Source organism: Lycorma delicatula, chromosome 10 (genome assembly GCF_047948215.1).
Source record: "Lycorma delicatula isolate Av1 chromosome 10, ASM4794821v1, whole genome shotgun sequence".
NCBI lineage: Eukaryota > Metazoa > Arthropoda > Insecta > Hemiptera > Fulgoridae > Lycorma > Lycorma delicatula.
Window position 1 is genome coordinate 74,293,856 of NC_134464.1, and position 16,578 is coordinate 74,310,433.

Genomic DNA, 16,578 nt, shown 5'->3' on the forward strand with positions numbered 1-16,578 from the left:
ATTAGGCATTGAATACCGTGTACTTTGATAGTTGGGGTTTAATTAACCACAAGTTTCAAGAATGGTCCACTGAATTTGTAGAAGATACACCTCATTTATATGTCATATATATCATCCTCATCTCATTGAGCCGTAGGGCAAGTTTCATATTGTTCATTAGTTGAACAGATTGCAACGTAAACGTTAGGGAAAAAAAAATTTTATTTTCTTTTTGATTTTTTTTTCTTTCAAACTAATCTCTAAGGATCACGTGTACGTAATTCAGACTTCTTTATTTTCCTTTATCTTTCTTTTTATCTTATAACTCCATTTACGATTTTCTTTTTTCACTTGCTCTTCTGAAAATTCAGATTTATCTACCCTTTTTCTGAAAATCTGTCAGTTTAGAATTCTGCTTTTTGATATATTAATTGTGGTTTTTGGTACAAATTCTTTTGTACCTCTCTAAATCAGCTTATTTTTGCTTACGTTTTTTTTAATGTAAAATCTTTTTTCTTTTGTATGTAATCATTTTTCACGTAATGGTAAAAAATTATTCAAAAAAAAATATTTTTATTACAACTGTTAAATCCGAGGGTAATACGTACATCTTTTTTATAGTAATTAAAAAACAATTTAAAATTAATAGAAAGAACGATCTTAAAAAAATTATTTAATTAATTTAAGAATAAAAAATGCAAAAATTAGTTCTTAACAAAACATAAATAAATTTAACTATTCATTAACATGAAGAAATTATAAAAACAGTGTAAATTATTAAACATTCTACGAATATAATTAAAGAATAAAAGAAAATTATTAAATCGTTTTATGAATAAACTTCTAAAACTATTTATTAGCTTGAAATTAAATTTTAATGAATGAATATAGTTGGAAAATATTTTTTATAGTTTTCTAAAAATTAAATTTTCAAGTAAAATTTTCTTGAGACGATTTATGTTTTGTATCTTTAAAACAAAACATTTCCTACGTATGGAAACTTACGGGACACTCGGTGTATTACAACTAATGAATCCCGTTTATAATTTCGTAATTTAGAATAACTTTTCTTTTTTTTTGTTGTTAAGGAATAATCCATTATTCCTCTTATTATTATTACTTAATTTATAAATTTAATTACCCTACTTTTATAAGAAAAACTTTATTTACAGTACTAGCCGGTCCGTCTTGCCGGAACCTGGACCCTAAGGGCCCAAGTCGGCACAAGCAAACCCCGGGGCTCGTCGGGATCTCCCGTGGTCACGGGGCCTACCCCAGAGCAGCACAGCTCGCTTGTTTCACCATTCCCATGTTGCAGGGAGCGGTGCCTTTGACATCCACAAAGCACGCTTCGGTCCCCATTCCCGTCTCCCAGAAGGCTTCGCCCCTGGACCCACACAATGTTCGTTATTCTCATGATTGTGAGAATAATACTGATAAATAACAGTTAAGGTATTCAGGCTTTATAGAAACCTGAAAAAGAAACTAAATTACTAAAGACAGAATAATAGTAGCTATGGTAACTAAAGTACATTCATCCTTGAAGACGAAAAGCTCATAACTTACTTCTTTGCCATACAGGCAGAAATATAATAATGACATAAAGGGATTAATCTTTTTCCTTAATGATTATCTTTAATTTACAACCTCACACTCCTTGGGATGAAGAAATAATGAATATTTTTAATATTTTAACCTTTAAGGGAGCTAGACCTCGGTCTGTAACTTAAAACCTTCCATGATATAATATAAATATATCCTGAAAATTTGAAAGCAATCAATCTGTTGGTTCTTCAAGATTTTTCGAGATGAAATATATCTAAAAACTTTTCAGTTATGCTAAGAAACATGGATGAAAATATGATTGCGATTGATGAAGTGGCTGTTTTGTTTATTTTGAACAAACAAAAATCCTCTTCTTGTTTATATAATAGTATATATGTACATTTTATTTAACGTAAATTTACTTCTATTATTTTTGCAATATTATTCATTCAATTGATTCGATTCATTTAGCTGAAACCCAACTCACATCACATAAGTCGCAATCATTATAGAGACTCACAGTTCACAGTTCATTAATTCAATTCATTAAAATTTGTGCTTCAGCCGGCAAATATCCACTACTATATATATATATATATATATATATATATATTAGAGATTTATCGAGATGAGATATATCTAAAAATCTTCTTAGTTATGCCAATAATCATGGATAAAAATTTGGTTGCAACTGATCGAGCAGTTTGTTGTTTATCTCGAACGAAAAAAACTTTCTTCCTCTTTGTATAATAGTATAGATATAGATTAAGTTTATAATAAGTTCAATTATTTGTATATACTGTATTGTGATTTTATGATGTAATTTAATAATGCGACGATACGTTATGCAAGATCTTTTTATTCAGTGTTTATTAGATAACCACTTATATTTTATGACTTAATTGTTAAGAAAACCAAAACAGAAATGGGAAAGCCTGATGGATTACGAAATTATAAAATAAACACGTAAGTCAGTGGTTCCCAAATATTTCCGAGTCACCGCGCTCTTTTTCAAATAAAATTTTTCCATGGCACTCTACCCTAAGTAAAAGTATTACTCGTAAGTAAGAGATAAAAATAAACAAAACTCGTGTATCTTAATTATTCTTTTACTTTATTAATATTAAATTAATAATTATAAATGTCTTGGTTTAATTAATCATGAAGCTTTTACAATATTTCGCGGTGCCCATTTGAAGAGACCAAGGCTCCCCGGGGCGCCGCGGCGCATAGTTTGGGAATCACTGACATAAATGTAAAAAAGAAAAAACAATTTTAACATTATTGTAACCGCATTATTAATGATTAAATTAATTTTATTTGTAATAGAGATTACTGACAGCGGTCGGAAATGTTTAATGCGTGATAACAATTTCCGGTAACTCTTAACTGCTGTTTCCATGTTGCTAAATTAATTATTCTAATAAATAACCTAGTTAATGTTTTATTTAACAATAATTAATCTTTTAACTGTAGTAGTGGAGTATTAATGACATGGTATCACTTATTTGAGTTTTAATCACTAATCTCCCACATTGTGAATGCAAAAGTATGTCTAATTATTTAGGCAGAACTTTTATAATTATACAATATATTTCTAAATACTTCGCCGTAGCAGTTTACTACAACTGCAAGTCAAATACTATATAAATAATTAAATAAAAATACACTCTAACTTTACCTTTTTATTTAATAAATTTTTCATGTAGTTTTTACGAAAAGTTTTCATATATTTTGTACAATTTTTTTCTTACTTATCTTACTCCAATAAATAAAATTAAAAATCTCTCATCTGATGTTCAATTTTAATTATCAGATTGCCTACAATTCTTTATTCAGATGTTTCACAAAGAATGTAACAAAAATTCAGGTCATGTTCTACCGGTAAAAATAAAGAAGTTCATATAAACGGAGGTTTGGAAACGGTTCGTTAGCGAGTGTCCGCCTGCGAAAGCTTTGTTTTCTTTGCCTTTGGTAAAATTAAGTCAAACTGTAATTCTTGAGATTAAAATTTAGTAGATTTATATGAAATATTACCCAAATATACATGTCCCAAAACTGTATCTTAGAAGTTTTTTGAAAAATCTGTGGCAAAAGACAACAGATTAGAATCGAAAAACACATTAATTTATGTTTGGCGAAAAATAACTTTATAATTTTCAAAACTACAAAAAAAAAATTGTGAATTAACAAAATTTTCAATATTACAAAATAAATAAATAAAATATTTTTAAAAAAATACACACACAAACAAAAAATTAATTTACGAACAATTAAACAGCTGCAAATGTGCTCCACCACAGTGGATACAGCAATCTGCCCGACAAACAATGTTTTTGGTGCCTTTCCTTATTTTAACAAAGTTGTTTTGAGGCCTACCGCACTGAGAGATTCTAATAATTAACTCTTCTCTTGTATTACACTTTTGTTCATATACTAATGACTTCAAGTGGCCTCACAGGTAGTAGTCCAGAAGTGTTAAGTCAGGTGACCTAGAAACCCAGTTGATAGGTCAGACACGTTCAGTTAACTTGTTTAAAAAAAGTGGCATTTAAATGTTGTCCGCTACAGAATTACATTTAAACATTACACTTTAAACTGCTGCAGAAAAGTGTCGATTCCCTCATCGTGCTGGAATATCATTAATAAATCATTAACGTAGTATTGAAATTTTTGTTTCGTTTATATTTAGTTAAAAGTTTCTACAATTTAGATAAGTTTTATTTTTAATAAAATTCAAAACTCATACATTTGTATTTAATTTGTTAGAAATTTATTCATACCATTTTACTCAGAATCATATTCTCTACAAGTTTTATTTAAAGCTATTAATTGTTTATTAATAATTTAACAATATCATTTTACGTCAAACATAAAACATTGTTTTTTGATCTCAAGTTTTTTTTTTTTGAGTTCCTTAGTTTTTATCCCCCCCCCCCCCTGGAGCCAGACCCAAAAACAAACATGAACACGGCTCCAGGGGGTGCCATCACCTCAAAATGACTAGTCGACTCGGGCTTTAATTAGTCGCCATGCCTCTAATAAGGGGACCTCGTAGAGATCCCCCCACCGGGACTCCGTTCAGCCTCCGTTGAGGCTACGCCTCAAGTGAGGAAGCCCTAAAGAGATCCCCCACCGGGACAACAGTCTTACTTTGCCCTCTAATTAAAGTCTAATTGAAACGCTAAGGAAACCCCGGCAACGGGACACCTAAGCGGCCCACCCCAGGACAGGTCTGTCCCAACCCTGGTCTTCCCCAAAACACAGGAAAAACACCTCATTATTTGGTCTTAGTCCTGCAGCCGCGTCCCCTAAGAGAATGTCTCCGAGAATTACAAAGGGTACATTTGGCCGCCTTTGGGCAATCCTTACGTAGATGCCCCGCAATCCCTCAGTTTAAATAATCTTCTCGCCTATCGGGACAGCCGCAGGACCAAGCCCGCTGCCCAATCCCCCAACATATTTTGTATTTTACCTTATATTTCTCAAAAATTACTTAAAATACAGTTCTGGAATCTATTTAATCTTTTTTTTTTAATTTTTGAGGTCAGATTTTATACAATACCTGTAAATCTATCCCTTAATTTGATTCCCAAGTATTACAATCTTGTTTAGCGTTACTGAAGGCGTAGTAATCAGGGAGAAATATTTCGTTACCGACACTCGCTAACGAAGCGTTTTGTAACTTATCTTTATATGAACTTTTTTCTTCATTTTTCTAGTAGAACACGTCTCGAAAGTTTGTTAAATTCTTCCTAAATCACCTGTATATCCATAAGCGGTATATAATGTATATATTACCGTATTAGATTGTAAGTGAGAGATGATTAGCATTATTTACTTATTGGAGTGGGCAAAGCAAACAACATCCAAATACACCATCCATTTACTGTTAGACTTAACATTTTTAACGTATTTCGAAGAAATATAAAATTTTTGTTAAGCAAAATTAAAATTCTGATAACTGATGTTATTAAAATGCAAGCTTCAAAATTTGTGCGTGTGAATTTAAAAGAAGAAAAATCGTATCAGACACAGAGACTGGCTAAATTAAAATCACAGAATAATTTTAAGATTTATAAATTAATTAATCAGATGAATTAAATAGATTTTAAAAGTATTTTTATTTTATACCACTAAAATAATATTCCTTAGATAACGTTTCTAATGGCGGTTGTATATTTCAATTTAATAACTGAATTTTCTGTGATCAGCTGCAGCAAATAAAATAAATAAAAAGAAAAAAATTGACCTAAATCTTCAACTCAATAACAAAACAAATCTCAGAAAAACAAATTCAATCTAGAAGGACAAGATATACTCATTACACAAAATAAAAACAAAAAAAAAATATTAAAGAAGGCAAATAATTTAAAATACTCCTAACAATAAAACAATCTAAGTCTACCTAAACCATTACAAATAATCCCAATCAAATAAAAAGACCAGAAGAAACTAATCCATAAGCAATTATAAAAGAAACAACCAAGTTAACCTAAACCAGTTATAGTAAATAAACCACAAATAACTAAACTTATATTAGAAGAATAAGCAACCAAAATCTTTAAATCTCTCTGAAGTATACAAAAAAGTCTAAGATAAAAACAACCAGACAATAAATTCTGACAAAAAAATAGCAATAATTAAATAATAAATATAAACCAAACAACGAATAAAGCCACAACCACCAAGGTTAATTATAATACCAGCCAAAATTACTGACCCAGAAGTAGGAGCCTCAATTTGAGGTAACCACAAATAAACCCAAACAAAGGAAACTTGATAAAAACAGAAAATAAAATGAAAAACGTCAAATAATTATTAACAAGAAAATCAAATAAATAAATAATTAAATAACCAAAAAAATATTTTACATAAAAATTCTCAATGAAAAGGGAAAGAACCAAAAAAAGTATAACAAATTAAAAAAAACCAGAACTAAGATGTCAGGCTTATACCCTTAACCAAAAACCAGTAAAAATATAGGAATTAATCTACTTAAAAAAAAAAAAAATAAATAAACAAATAAAAAAAATCAACAGAAATAAAATCCTAAATTAAAAAAAAAAACAATAAAAATTGGAAACAAAAATATAAAACTTAGACAAAGAATTGAATAATAATAACAATAAACAGAAATAAAAACAATACAAATTCTAGTTCTCAAACAACAAAATACATAAGACAACTAATCAATTACAAAAAAAAAGAAATAAACCGAAAAAATAAATAAACTAACTATACACAAAACCAATTATTTAACAAAAACAAAACGGGTCAAAGAAAATAAAAAAAGATAAACTTTAACATAAATATAAACTATTTAAATAATCTCTTTTATACCTACGAATTAAAAAAAAACAATAATGATAAACATAAAACACCATCACAAAAAAAATACTAAATAATATAACAAAAAACTCATAAAAACAAGAATAGAAAAAACAAAATAATAATAAATATTCTATAAAGAAAAGACATAATAAAAAATGTTTTCGAATAAATAAAAGCATAATCAATCTAACAAATTAACCAAAAATATAAATAAACATCATAAGTAAACCATAAATCAGAATTAGTGTTTAAGATAGTTTAAAAAAAAAACAATGGTCTTGTAAAGCATAATTTAAATAAATTTTATCTAAACAAAATAAAAATCACTAAAAAAACATCATTTTTAGTATCCAAAATTAATATTTTATTTATTAAAATGCTTATTGATTTTGAATTAAATACACAATATTCATAAATGCACTAATATCACCAATACTAAAACACCATATCTCATTAGAATCAATACTAATTATTCAAACACCAATAAGTAGTATAAATCATATAACAATTATAAAATCATCAGTTATTATATATATCATATTTTTAACAATAGCAGGAAGATCATCATATACATAGCAAAAATCGCATCCAACAAAAAATTTAAACCCAAACAATAAAGAAATAGCAATATGAATTGTTTTAACAATTTTAATACTATTAATAAATAAATTAGCTCCAACTATACAAAAATTTCATTTAAAAATAAATGAAATAAAAGTTAAAACAACAGAACTAATTGAAGAAAAAACAACATCTAAAATCCTTTGGAATATATAAAATAAATATTACAATTATAATAAAAATAATTTTAAGTCAAATAAAAATTTTAGTAACAAATATTTCAACAAAATTTTAAGGACCATTAAAAAAAACTGTTTAAACCAATACGGAAAATAACCCCAATCAACTCATTCTTGATTGATCTCCCAAGACCATCAAATATCTCATTATGATGAAACTTTGAATTACTATTAGGATATGTCTAATAATACAAATTGTATCAGGACTATTTCTAGCTATAAATTATTCACCTAATATTAATCAAGCGTTTGAAAGGATTATCCATATTACTCGATAAGTAAATTAAGGATGAAATATTCATACAAATGGAACATCAATATTCTTTATCTTAATATTTATGCACGCAGGTATAAATTACGGATCATAAAACTAAAAAAAAAAAAAAAAAAAAAAAACATCAACTACAATTATACTAATATTAATAGCAAGAACTTTTATAGGTTATGTATTACCTTTTTTTTTATTATTATTGTTATAACGACACAGCCTTGAGGACATTGGTCCTCAACCTGAGGAAAAATATCATTCTGAGAAGTAACAGTAATGACACGTTTAATTTCAGCCATCCCATATACAGGAGAACCAATCATTCAGAGAATTTAAGGTGGATTCGCAGTAGACAACCTACACTAAATCAATTTTTTATATTTCACTTCATTTTACCATCCATCCTAACAGCAATAATTATAATACACTTAATATTTTTACATGAAACTCCTAACGAAAATCCTAATGGATCATCAAACCCAATTGGAATAAAAAATAACATCGATAAAATTACATTCCACTCGTACTTTACAATTAAAGACATCATAGGAATAACAATCACACTAATATTATTTACAATAATAATTAATATATATCCATTCTTAACCATGGAAACAGAAAATTTTACATCTGCAAATCCAGTAAGAATTCCCCACTCACTCAACCAAAATGATACTTCTTATTTGCATTCGCAATTTTACGATCAATTCCTAGAAAATTAGGAGGAGTAATTTCATTAATTATACCAATTATAATTTTTATACCATTTTTATTCCATACCATTTTCAATAAAAATTAAATTCCAAAAACCTCATTTCATGCAATAAAAAAACATTATTCTGAATTTTAGTTAATACATTTATTCTACTAACATGAATTGGAGTACGTCCAGTAGTATTCTTGGCTTTTAATGGATCCAGAGTTGAAATTATATTAATAAGGCCTTTTCTTATTACCTTGTTAAATAATTAAAATTTATGCTTGTGAATTTGGCTAACATTCTACAAGAATTGAGAGGAACAGCTCAGTTAAAAATTGACGGGGTTAAAAATTGTACGGGGTTAAGTTGTACGGGGTACCTTTACAGGACAAATTTTAACAATTATATACTTTTCATAATTCGTTTTACACCCATTAACAACCAAAATATGAGATAAAATCTAAGTTAATAAGCTTTTACGCAATATTACTTGAAATTATAATAAATTAAAATCCACTATTAACTTCAAACCAACCTAAAAACAAAAACGTTAAAATAATGAAAAATATAAACACCTTAAAAAATCAAAATGTAATTTAAAACAACAGGCAAATAACTTTTTCAACATAAATACATTAAATTATCATAACCATAACGAGGAAAAGAACCACGAACCCACACAAAAAAATAAATAATAAAAAAAGTTATACAATCACCAACTAAATAAAGTAAAACACGACAAAAAACTTATAAATATTATATTACTATATTCAGATAAAAAAAAAAATAAAGAAAGAAAGAAAAAGTAAAAGATCTATACTCAACATTAAATCCAGAAACCAACTCTGGCTTGCCTTCAAAAACTCAAAAGAAGTACGATTAGTTTCAGCTAAAACAGAAGAAAGGAAAATAAACAAATAAAGGAGAAGAAAAAAATCAATTATTCAGTTAAAAATAATACAAATTAACTAAAAACTCACAATACAAAACAAAAAATAATTTAAAAAAAAACTTTATAAGAAATTCTTTGAGAAATTCTACGTACACAACCTAATAAAGAATAAACAGAATTAGCTGAGTAATCATAATAAAATAAACCTCAAATCCAGAATAACACAAAAAAGAATAAACTATAAATATAACCAACATAATTTAAACTAAAGGGAAACAACAACCTAAATAATAAAGAAATAACTAAAACTAAAATAGGAGGTAAAAAATAAAAATAAAAATAATTGCAAAAAAAAATAAAATAAAATTCCTTTCTAAATAAGTTTAAAGGATCACTAAAAGGCTGAAATCAACAAAAAAAAAAAATCCTGTTAGGACCCCTACGAAACTGAATATAACCTAATATCCTACGCTCAAATAAACTGAAAAAAACAACTAAAATTTGGCATACTTTACAATATTTTAGTTGTGTAAGGAAAAGTGATTGTAAACTAAATAAATAAACTATTTTAATATTTAATATTACTAAAAGTCAGTAAATAATTACCAAACAGTATTTATTTTTTAAATGTCAACTTTTACAAATCGACGCTGAAAATTGTTAAACGCCGTTCAAAAAATCCAAAATTTAAAGAATAACTGAAAAAGTATTATTTTATAATTTTTTGTGCTTATTTTTAAGTAAATTTTATTTATTTAAAATGATGTGTGTATAGATTTAGTTTCATTTCTACTTTCCGGTCTATTTAGCTATATAGAAGGGAAAGTATTAGTCAAAATTGGGCATATCCGGATTTCACCGAATCTTGAAGAATTGACCCCTAAGGATCTCAGAAAATCTAAAAACGGCATCGAAATGTCCGATATATGTATATATGTAATGGGTGATTCAAAGAAACGGGAAATTTAAAAAATTAAATAACGTAATGAAAAATTTTTTTTAGAAAATCAATTTTATTTCATGTAATTGTACAAATGTTGCCATTTTAGAATACATACATTTTAGTTTATTTTTTAAAGATGTCATCTTGCAGGTGACCTTCTCTTCTACGTAAACACTCACGAAGTCTCTTCGTTAAATTGTTCATGGTTTGACCTAACATCTGAACTGGAATTTCCGCAATTGCTTCTCGGATCTTTGCCTTCAGTTCTTCCGTTGTAGCAGGTCTACTGTGGAACACTTTGCTTTTAAGGTAACCCCACAAAAAGTAATCGCAAGCTGAGAGATCAGGCGATCTGGGAGGCCATCTAATGTCAACATTGCGTGAAATGTCACGTTGTCCAAACAATCGGCGTACAGCTGCCATCAATATTCGTGCAGTATGTGACGTTGCTCCGTTTTGTTGAAACCAGGCTGTGTTAAGAATTGGTGGAAATCTCTTTTGTTGTTCCACAACAAATGTTTCAAGCACGGCTACGTAACGAGCCGACGTCACTGTAATCGCAAGACCGTTGTTATCCTCAAAAAAATAAGGGCCTATAACACCGTAAGATGACATAGCACACCACACGATCACTTTCTGGCTGTGCAACGGACGCTGGTGTAGCTGCGTAGGATTTTCTCGTGCCAAGTGTCTGAAATTTTGCTTGTTAACAAATCCACTGAGGTGGAAATGCGCGTCGTCTGACATCCACAGTTCGTGAACAAACTCTTTGTTATCATTTATCTTCTGAAGCATTACATTACAGAATTGTGCGCGCACAACTGCATCGTTCGGTTTCAGTTCCTGAACGATTTGCAACTTGTATGGATGGTAATGCAAGTCCTTCACTAACATTCTTCGAACACTTGAACTATGCGATTGTAAAGATGCTGAGATACGACGGATTGATCGATGTGGACTTCGTGTGACAGCATCTTGTAAAGCTTGAACATTCTGTGATGTACGGACGGTTCGCTCACGGCCTGGAGGTTTCTTTTTCATTGCCGAACCAGTTTCCTCAAAATTAAATATCTTTTTTTTAATTGCATGTGCTGGTGGAACATGTCGTGCCGTCCCAGATTAAAATGACGGCGAAATTCTCTACGCTCTCCCTTCACACTGTCTTTGTTTTTGTAAAACGCTTTGATACGCAAATGCACGTTGCGCACCACTCCAAGGATCCATGACAACTAAATGGTTAGGTTAGAGAGGCTGGCGCCACTTATAAAGTGGTACCAATCGCCCATGGCTACCAACACAACTTTCAAAATTTCCCGTTTCTTTGAATCACCCTGGTGATTGTTGGTGTGTAAATCGCCTTAAATCTCCAGAACAACTTGACCGATTTTCACCAAACTTGGCTAAAATATATCTATAGTAGGGGCATTGATGCTATTAAATATTTAATTCAAAAGGTTAACAGGTGTGTGATACAGAGAAGGATAAACGAAATCGTCTCCAGATTTTATATAAGAAAGATTATATATATATTTTTTTGATAATTTTGCGAATATTATAAAACACCTTTTGTAAAAAAAACGTTTTTGTTAAATTTCACCCCCACCTCTAAAAATTATTTTTATTTTGAACAGTTGTAGAAGGCAGTATAAAGGGTAATTTTTAATATTATTCAAACAAGTTTTGGTTATTTTATACATCACATACAAGACTATGAAAAAAACTCCACAACTTTTTCAAGATTATATGTAAACTCAATATCTCAAACACAGAAAATGTTTTTTTTTTGAAATTTTTACGTTCTTGTTTTAGCCTTTATTGGAAGGGATGTTAGATTTAGAGAAAAATTTAAAAATTTAAAAATTTAAAAATTTAAAAATTTAAAAATTTAAAAATTAAAAAATTTAAAAATTTAAAAATTTACCTTAACAAATTTGCTAAGCTTAACTTACATATGAATATTTTAAAAAACTTAGTAAGAATTTATTCCCACCCACTAAAAAATATAATATTCTGTTTTTTTTTTTGTTTTTTTGACTCAAACTCTTTTAATTTTTATTTATAATTTTTTTCTTTTATTTTTTTTATCACTTTAAGTGCAATTAAGACTTTATTTGTTTAGGCCGCTATAATATACCCTGGACCAAAAATAAGAAACAATTTTTTTTTATTACAGTTATGAGTTTTTTCTCAATATTTTAAAGGAATCTTTTCTTTACTATTTTTTCTTACGGATCACTTCTTTAAAAACAAAAGTTTTATTAAATTGTCCCCACAGAGTAAGGAAGCCTTCAAAATCATAACTTATTTTATTTGAAAATGTTGATATATAAATTTTATTTTGGTTGTTGTAATCAATAAAACAGCGCTATTGATACGGGGGCTCTAAAACTAAAAAAAAAAAATTTTTTTACTCGGGCGAAGCCAAAATTCTTTGCAATAATTATCCAGCTTTTTTTTCTGTTTCTATTATTTCAAATATTTTTCTTAAATTTTTACACACAAACACTTCGTTGATAAATTTTAATTATGACGATTAAAATGTATCAGGATATATATTATGCTACGAAAATCCATTTATAAACAAAAAAATCATTAAAATATTACAAAATCGTTTAAAATGGCTACTTAAATTTACATTAAAAAATTCTTTTTAAGTTGAATTTTGTGGGTCTTTACTTCGGGATCAGTAAAGAAACTTTCTATATAAAATACAAAAAGAATTATTCAGAACGCTCTACTCGTTGAGAAGAAAATCTTAAATAGATCGAGCATAAAAAAAGAATTACATATTGATCGAATTGAGTTCTTCCTTCTTTGAAGTCTTGTTAAAAAAATATATATGCTTAAAGAAGATAAAACACATTGAAAGAGCTCAAATTATAAATTATTCATCAAAGAAATAAAATAAGTAGTATTAAATACATACAATTTTAATATTTATACAGAAACTAAAAATACGGTTAAAAAATGAAAGCTTTCATAAAATTTGTTGTAAAATTACTTATATTTGTTTTACAGATTGATATAAAAGTAAGGAAAGGGCTTCATATTTCAAACTGACGGATAACAGGCGGTAGAAACAAGTGCCTTATTGTGAAGGCTGTTATTATTCGTATTTGCGCTATTAATTCTAACATTAACTGTTTAAAGTTTGTTATTGATTGTAATTCTGAAGGAAATATGAAATTACGTTCGTTTTTTTTTTACTACAACAATTTTTCAGTTTTTGAACATTTGATAGCTTATAAGTCAAAAACGAAGACGTTTATCGAACAACGGTTTTTTCTCACAAAACTTTACACTAAAATCATATATGACATTTCTACGTTCATATATAAAAAAAATAAAACAAAAAAAAAAACGTTTGATTCAATTTCGCGGACCTAAGATGGCAGAAAAAAATTTCAAATACACCATTATATAATTAAATTAAAATTTAAAGAATCCAATTTCGAAAACGTTCTTAAAATCCAAAATAATTACAGTTGCCTGAGAGTCTTTTTATAAATAAATTACAATATCTCAGCAACGAATAAACAAACTACCTTTCTCGTGTAACCACTCATTGAATTCAGAATTCCTAGTGCTAACTTATTAAACAATATAAATAGTAAAAAAGTTATTTTTTCAATAGATATTGATTTTGCAAAAATCGGCCATTTTTAACGATTTTTCGGCTTTTTGCAGTAATTAATTAACTTTAATACACTAAATTATAAATACTGCAAATGGCTACTACTTTTATTCAAACAATTTTCTTCTAGAACGTTAACTGTGGCCTACAAAATTGAAAAACAGATTTTCACCATTTTGTCCAGTTAGCGAAAATTTTGTCCAGTTGCATATAAATAAATTATACTTCCTCTAATTTACTAGTACAACCCCATGTACTTCCCTAAACTCTACTAATTTTCTTCAAAAATCTAGCTTTTTTCCCCCACTGACTCGACTAAATGATTCGAAGTGATAAATACACACAAATTTAAATATTTTTTTGAAAATTTATTAACAATCGATCTTTTACAATATAGCCAAAATATACGCTGATTTAAAAAAAAGGATCAAAAACATTTAACCAAATTTATTAATTAAACACTGTGATAATTTAAGTAAATAATACCAGTTGACCTAGTCAGTTTTGTAGTAGTAATGCAAATTATTATTTATTTTGTACTATTATTACTGTTATTTATCATTGTGAACATTGTTGTTATTAGTGTTTGGGTCATTAATTTCAATGTTAACAGTTAAAATTTTATTACTTGATGTAATTCTGTTTGTAATATGAAATAAAAACGATATTACTTTCTTTTATTACTACTGCTATTTTCCCCGTATTATTTTTGTAAATTTGATTGTTTATAACTTGAAAATGAAGTGATTTATCAAGAAACGGCTTTTGTCATGGTTTATATCGTAAAATTATACGTTAGAATCGCGTGTTAAAGATCCAATTTACTAGCCGGCCTCCGTGGCGCGAGTGGTAGCGTCTCGGCATTTCATCCGGAGGCCCCGGGTTCGAACCCCGGTCAGGCATGGCATTTTCACACACGCTAAGGTCCACCTTACTAATTTAAAAAAAAGATTATTTCAATATGGTGGATCCAGGATGGCAGGCAAAAACTTTGTAGATCTGTACTTGTTTCGACCTCTTAGTACCCTTCAGATTTGAAATATGAAGCCGTTTCCATACTTAATATAATTTTGTATGGTATTGGAATAAAAGGTAATTAAGAAAGAAATGTTAAAAAAAACAATTTAAATTGTTTTTTTAGTGTGTATAAACTATGTTATATTAGAAAATTTGTGTTTAATAATAAAAGTTTCAGTAAAAATAATTATACACAACATTCAACAAAGGCAATATTATAATTTTTAAGAGGAAGATACAAAAATAAATAATTTTAATAAAGCCTGATATTTGCTTAGCTCTTGTATTGTTCTGATACTTGATTAAAAATTAAACTCAAATAAAGTTGAGTGCCTACAGGGAATATATATTGACTAGCTAGCAAGTACGAGATTATTTATAAATATATAAGTGCAGTACCAGTATAATGAGGTGAGCGTTGGTGTTTTAAAATGAATTTTACATTGCATAAAACCGATCAGATGTATTTAGATATTTCAACATTTATCACCACTCTGAAAATCTATCCAGTAAATATTCGGTCCACCTCTAAATACATTATTTATATAAAATATTTTTTTTTTTTTTTTGCTGAGAGACTTTTTTTTTTAATTTTCTCTTTCTCTTTCAGTATTTTAAAATTAACTTGTTCTATTAAAAATTATACATTAATTTAAGTATTGAAATATATGTAATTAAAAAAAATCTAATGTGGATACCATATGAGACTTTCTTGTACGCCTATTAAATTACAACACTCATTTTTTTTTTAAATGATAAATGCATAAAATCTTATTTTATTAACTTCTGATATTTTTTCATATTTTTTTTTGTTTTATTGTTATTGTTGAATTATTATTTATTGCAAAAAAAATTTACAATCAAAGATTGATAATTATTAATAAATCAATATATTTAAATTAAAAACAAAAGTTAAAAAAAAGGAGATGAAGTCGGATTTGAACCGATGTGCCTTCTTGTAAGATCCAAATATTTAATTAATTAAGATTTTATTTGGTTATAACTCTGGAACCAATGAAAATAAGTACCACTTATGATATATCGTAGAAAAGCTCTCAATAAGGGCTTATTACTGCTAATAAGAAAAAAGCCAAAATCCAAATTTTTTGGATTTTGGGCTTTTTTGGACACTCTTGATCCAATCGATTGCAATCAAAAGGAGAGGTGCACAACTAGATGTTACAGCAGTCCTAAATTCAAAATTTTAACATAATACGGCTGATCGTTTTTGAGTTATACGAGATATATACGCACCTGCGTACATAAAAACGTCACGCTGAAAATAGTCAAAATGGATTCAGGGATGGTAAGAATGGATATTTCCGATGAAATCTGAAAACTGAAATTTTTCAACATCATACTTCCTTTACTTCGTACAAGGAAGTAATTAGTAATAACACCGCCTAACCGTGGATAATGGTTTGTTACTAATACCTATTAATGCATCTGTAAGTGTAGAATTGCTA

At 28.1% G+C, this 16,578-nt stretch overlaps 1 long non-coding RNA gene across 1 annotated transcript in view; it reads right to left on the reverse strand.

The window, feature by feature from the left end:
• The window catches only part of LOC142330814 (uncharacterized), a 321,599-nt gene that overhangs the window by 176,140 nt on the left and 128,881 nt on the right, over nucleotides 1–16,578 (reverse strand). The window contains exon 2 of the long non-coding RNA XR_012757842.1: nucleotides 9,452–9,515. This is a non-coding gene — a long non-coding RNA (uncharacterized LOC142330814). The remainder of the gene's footprint in view (nucleotides 1–9,451; nucleotides 9,516–16,578) is intronic.